Raw genomic sequence first — 6,445 nt, forward strand, 5'->3', positions numbered from 1 at the left:
GCCCACTGATAAATTTCTTTTCTCAACAATTTGTAGAACTCTATGTCCCCGATCAGAAAATTTGCGTCGATGAGTCCCTGGTATCCTTTTCAGGCCGGCTAGGAATAAAGCAGTATATTCCTAGCAAAAGGGCCAGATACGGAGTAAAGTTATACAAGCTATGTGAGAGAGCCACGGGATATTTGTATGCATTCCGCATATATGAAGGAAAAGATTCCCAGCTCCAGCCCCCTGAGTGCCCGGCCTACATGGGCACAACTGGAAAGATTGTATGGGACCTGGCATACCCACTTCTAAACAAAGGATATCACATTTACGTTGACAACTTTTACACCAGCCTGCCCCTTTTCAAACACTTATACATCGCAAAAACCCTGGCCTGTGGAACCTCCAGAAAAAATAGAAAGGGCTTCCCACAATCTTTAGTGAACAAAAAGCTGCGAAGGGGGGAAAGAGCATCATTGAGATGCAACGAAGTGCTGGCCTTGAGGTGGAAGGATAAGAGGGACGTGCACATGATATCCACCATCCATGAAGACACTGCAATTGTGGTACAAAGAAGACAAGGTCCCATTGAAAAGCCAACATGTGTCCAAGATTATAATCTCTACATGGGGGGGGTAGATTTTAACGATCAAATGATTCAGCCCTATTTGTCAATCAGGAGGTCCCGATTCTGGTATAAGAAGGTAGCAATTTATCTAATCCATTTGGCCATTTACAATTCCTACGTAGTCTACACCAAATCCATTGAAAGCCCCGCCCCCTTCCTAAAATTCATAGAAGAAGTTGTCACGTCCCTCATCTATCACCAAAGACCCCCCCAAGAAGACCTTCGCTCTGAGGCTGTTTGCCGACTCCATGAGCGCCACTTCCTCTTCAGCATTCCACCATCTGAAGCAGGCCGAAGACGGCAAAAAAAATGTCGCGTGTGCACCAAAAGAGGATTTAGAAGAGATACCAGCTACCATTGTCCCCAGTGTTCCTCCCAACCTGGCCTTTGCATTGGTGAATGCTTCCAAATTTATCACACATCCATAAAATATTAGCCCATATTTTTAACCATTTCCCCATTTTCATCATCTGTGCTGACCATTTTCCATTCTTTCCCAAATAACCATGCCACTGCCTTCTATGTGAACTGACCCTGGCCTGTTTTTTGACTATGCCTCTGCCTACCGTTTGGACTGCTTTCATGTGAACTGACCCTGGCCTGTTTTGTGACTATGCCTCTGCCTACCGTTTGGACTGCCTCCACGTGAACTGACCCTGGCCTGTTTTATCAACTACTCTACTGCCTACCGCTTGGACTGCTTACATGTGAACCGACCCTGGCCTGTTTTATGGACTATGCTTTTGCCTACCGCTTGGACTGATCTGTTGCCCTGCTACTGTAGTACACAGGGGTCTCACATATGTGAGGGGCTCCAGAATTGTTTTTCCGGTTGGAGAAAACAATTATTTTTGTTTTCTCCGGGTTTCGGAATTAGGGTCTGGAGTCCGGAGGCTTCATAGAGATTTGGGTGGGTCAAAGCCTCTACCCCTGTGCCCCTGTGCACAGGTCTTACCTGATTGTGGCCCTCAGCCTGCTGCTGACTTACTGCCACCATGCCCATGCCTGTCGCGGTACAATAATGAGTGTCTGCAGTTAACAGTGTACCAGGACCAATATTATGGCTGTGCTGGCTGTCTCTGCCTGGACAATTTCTATGGACTGTGCTGTGCCGACTATAGACAATATTCCTGCCTGCTGCCTGGATAGTTAATATTGCTGTCGCTAAGCACCTCCCTGCCTGCTGCCTGGACCAGTGCTCTCCTCTGTGGATACTACTAAAAGCACAGGTAATGCTTTTTTTTTACCCTTTCTGCAATAGAATTTATTTTGGATTGTAATTCTTGGTATGTGCATGCTATGTGTTAGAAATATGAAGGGTTTTCAAAAATGATAGGTTGCCAGGAAATTATATATGTCATTTATGCTCCTAGAATGCCTGATGGTGCTACTTTGATGTTGGGCCTCTGTATGTGGCCAGGCTGTGTAAAAGTCTCACACATGTGGTATCGCCATACTCAGGAGGAGTAGCAGAATGTATTTTGGGGTGTCATCTTTGCTACGTACATGCTATGTGTTGGAAATATCTGATAAATAGACAACTTTGTGTAAAAAAAAAATGCGTTTTCATTTTTTTCCACATTTTCCAAAAACTTTTGGAAAAAAATGAACCGTTCAAAAGACTCATTATGCCTCATAGATTATACGTTGGGGTGTTTGCTTTCCAAAATGGGGTCATTTTGGGGGCAATTCCATTGCCCTGGTGCTCCAGGGCCTTCAAAAATGCAATAGGTGGTTGAGAAATGAGATGTGTCATTTATGCTCGTAGATCGCCTGATGGTGCTACTTCAATGTTGGGCCTTTGTATGTGGCCACGCTGTGTAAAAGTCTCACACATGTGGTATCGCTATACTCAAGAGGAGTAGCAGAATGTATTTTGGGGTGTCATCTTTGCTACGTACATGCTATGTGTTGGAGATATCTGATAAATGGACAACTTTGTGTAAAAAAAAAATGCGTTTTCATTTTTTTCCACATTTTCCAAAAACTTCTGGAAAAAAATGAACCGTTCAAAAGACTCATTATGCCTCATAGATTATACGTTGGGGTGTTTGCTTTCCAAAATGGGGTCATTTTGGGGGCAATTCCATTGTCCTGGTGCTCCAGGGCCTTCAAAAGTGTAATAGGTGGTTGAGAACTGAGATGTGTCATTTATGCTCGTAGAACGCATGGAGATGCTACTTCAATGTTGGGCCTTTGTATGTGGCCAGGCTGTGTAAAAGTCTCACACATGTGGTATCGCCATACTCAGGAGGAGTAGCAGAATGTATTTTGGGGTGTCATCTTTGCTACGTACATGCTATGTGTTGGAAATATCTGATAAATGGACAACTTTGTGTAAAAAAAAATGCGTTTTCATTTTTTTCCACATTTTCCAAAAACTTCTGGAAAAAATGAACCGTTCAAAAGACTCATTATGCCTCATAGATTATACGTTGGGGTGTTTGCTTTCCAAAATGGGGTCATTTTGGGAGCAATTCCATTGTCCTGGTGCTCCAGGGCCTTCAAAAGTGTAATAGGTGGTTGAGAACTGAGATGTGACATTTATGCTAGTAGAACGCATGGAGATGCTACTTCAATGTTGGGCCTTTGTATGTGGCCAGACTGTGTAAAAGTCTCACACATGTGGTATCGCCATACTCAGGAGGAGTAGCATAATGTATTTTGGGGTGTCATCTTTGCTACGTACATGCTATGTGTTGGAAATATCTGATAAATGGACAACTTTGTGTAAAAAAAAATGTGTTTTCATTTTTTTCCACATTTTCCAAAAACTTCTGGAAAAAAAATGAACCGTTCAAAAGACTCATTATGCCTCATAGATTATACGTTGGGGTGTTTGCTTTTCAAAATGGGGTCAGTTTGGGGGCAATTCTATTGTCCTGGTGCTCCAGGGCCTTCAAAAGTGTAAATGGTGGTTGAGAAATGAGATGTGTAATTTAGGCTCGTAGAACGCATGAAGATGCTACTTCAATGTTCGGCCTTTGTATGTGGCCAGGCTGTGTAAAAGTCTCACACATGTGGTATCGCCATACTCAGGAAGAGTAGCAGAATGTATTTTGGGGTGTAATTTGTTGTATGCATATGCTCTGAGAGAGAAATAACCTGTTAATATGACAATTTTGTAAAAAAAAAAAAAAAAAATCTTCATTTTGCAAAGAATTGTGGGAAAAAATTACAACTTAAAAAAAATCACCATGCTACTTACTTAATACCTTGGAATGTCTACTTTCTAAAAAGGGGTCATTTAGGGGGTATTTGTACTTTTCTGACTTGTTAGTGTACCAAGAAATGAGATAGACCATCACTACATCTGTGTGATCAGATGTGATCAATTTTCAGTGATTGGCACCATAGTTTGTAGACTCTATAACTTTCACAAAGATCAAATAATTTACACGAATTTGGGTTATTTTTACCAAAGCTATGTAGCAGTATAAATTTTGGCCAAAATTTATGAAGAAAAATTACTAATTTGCAAAATTTTATGACAGAAACAAAGAAAAAGGCATTTTTTTCACAAAATTTACGGTCTTTTTTATTTATAGCACAAAAAATAAAAAACCCACTAGTGATTAAATACCACCAAAAGAAAGCTCTATTTGTGTGAAAAAAAGGACGCAAATTTCATATGGGTACAGTGTTGCACGACTGAGTAATTGTCATTCAAAGTGTGAGAGCGCTGAAAGCTGAAAATTGGTCTGGGCAGGAAGGGGGTGTAAGTGCACTGTATTGAGGTGGTTAAAGCCTTCCACCCCAGTTACACTTACATGCGAACATAAATGTCCATGTCTGGGGCACCCCTATACAAAAAATGATTGCACCACACATATTAGGTATCCCCATGCACTCCAGAATGAGAGCAATAATTATATGGCCATCACTTACTTTAAAACGTAACTCCTCCATCGCTTCTCGGCCTTTTGGCTAAGATCAAGTGTAGTATCTGTTCTTATCAGTTTAATATCTGATACGTCCCCTATCTGGGGACCATATATTAAATGGATTTTTAGAACAGGGAGATGGAAGAAGAGCTTGCTCTGTCCACTCCACGCATCGACCTGGTATTGCAGTACCTCCAGGACCGGTGCACCCAAAAAAAAAAAAAATAATAAATAAATAAATAAATAAATAAAACGTAACTCCACTTTTGTTGAGAAAAAAACATTCCCCTCTGGGTGATTTATGTACATTACAAGATTTTAACAAACTTTGTTGCAGATTCCTACCTTTTGTTGTTCTGACGAAATCCCTTTCTGTTTGTCTGTTTGTCTGTGGGGAAAAAGAGTCTAATGGGAGTGGTTTCATAATTATCAATCAGCTGTGCACCTGCAGGGGCTCTAATGAGGAGAGCTGCTGGGCCTGCATCCCTTTAGACATGATTTCCTATTGGAAGTATCTCACCAAAAATCAAATTTTTGTGGCAGGGGATGCCTTTAATCTGACTTGCATCTTAATGTAGACTTCTAGGAAATTGGTGAGCCAATCACACAAGCAGGAAATTATGTTTCTTAGGGATGTTCTGTACACAGAACACCTCCAGGTAGCCATATTGCATTGCATTTTACAGAAAATTACAGCGGCTGCAGATTGAAAAGGAAAGGTCATTTTTAATAACATTCAATTACAATATGACTTGTGTCGCAATTTTTTTTCCCCATGAAAGTGGCGTTACCCTTTAAATTGATGAACTGTAAAATCTTTTAAAGTCAAATGCTATTGTTTATTGCCTTTTAACAGACACAAGCAATTTTAGGCTTGACATTTCTGGTATCTATTTACTCAATACAACCTCATCTTTTGTATTTCGCCAAAAATTGTGTAATAATGTCAGTGTGGGTGACGGATTCATGGCATGCCACCTGTTCCACAGTTTAAAGAGACAAGCATTCTGCCTCTCACTGTATGCCAACTTACAGCTGGTAATAATTACCTTAAGGTTCCTTATCTATGAACTGTAGGAAATTATATTTGAATTTGATGCAGTATAAGGGCCCTTTCACACTGGGGTGGTTTGCAGGCGCTATTGCGCTAATAATAGCGCCTGCAAACCGACCCGAAAGTGCCGCTGCTTTGATTCCAGTGTGAGAGCCCCGAGGGCTTTCACACTGGAGTGGTGCACTAGCAGGATGGGAAAAAAAAGTCCTGCTAGCAGCATCTTTGGAGCGGTAAGGGAGCGGAGTGTATACCGCTCCTTCACCGCTCTTGCCCACTGAAATCAATGGGACGGCGCGGGTATACTGCAGGCAAAGCACCTCTGTAGAGGCGCTTTGCGGTGGTATTTAACCCTTTCTCAGCTGCTAGCGGGGGGTAAAACTGCCCTGCTAGCAGCCGAATACCGACGGTAAAGCGCCGCTTACAATAGCGGCACTTTACCGCCGACACCGCCCCCACCCCAGTGTGAAAGGGCCCTTAGTTCCACTTTGTAAAAGCAACTCTAGTAAGGACTGTGTCTGAACCTGCCATATTTTGGTAAAGCTACTGAAGCTGGTGGCAGGGCTTATGCTATATTGAATTCCTATTATAATGTTTGGGGGGTAGGTAATCGTAAGGCCTAAAAAAAACTGCTCTGGAAGCAAAGAAGGGTTAAAAGTTAAAAGGTCAGGAGCTTTATTTTTTAAAGGTGAAGAGTCTAAAGATATACCTGCTGGCCCATAGTGACAGCAGCTACAGACATCAGTGAGGTCCTGTTTTAAAATTAATTTGCTGCTTGTTAAACAATATGTAAATATCTGAAAATCTATAGCCTGGACAAAGTTCTACTTTAAAGTGGATGTAAACCCAAATCATGAAATTTGAGCTGGGCACTAGGGATGGGCTTTATGTTCGACT

At 41.7% G+C, this 6,445-nt stretch overlaps 1 non-coding gene across 1 annotated transcript; it reads left to right on the plus strand.

Moving 5' to 3' along the window:
- Positions 1 to 4,520: 4,520 nt before the first annotated feature.
- Positions 4,521 to 4,711, plus strand: LOC141124311 (U2 spliceosomal RNA). Its single transcript, XR_012240874.1, has one exon. It is a non-coding gene; the product is annotated as a U2 spliceosomal RNA (small nuclear RNA).
- Positions 4,712 to 6,445: the final 1,734 nt, after the last annotated feature.

This window comes from Aquarana catesbeiana, linkage group LG01, assembly GCF_042186555.1.
Source record: "Aquarana catesbeiana isolate 2022-GZ linkage group LG01, ASM4218655v1, whole genome shotgun sequence".
Classification (NCBI taxonomy): domain Eukaryota; kingdom Metazoa; phylum Chordata; class Amphibia; order Anura; family Ranidae; genus Aquarana; species Aquarana catesbeiana.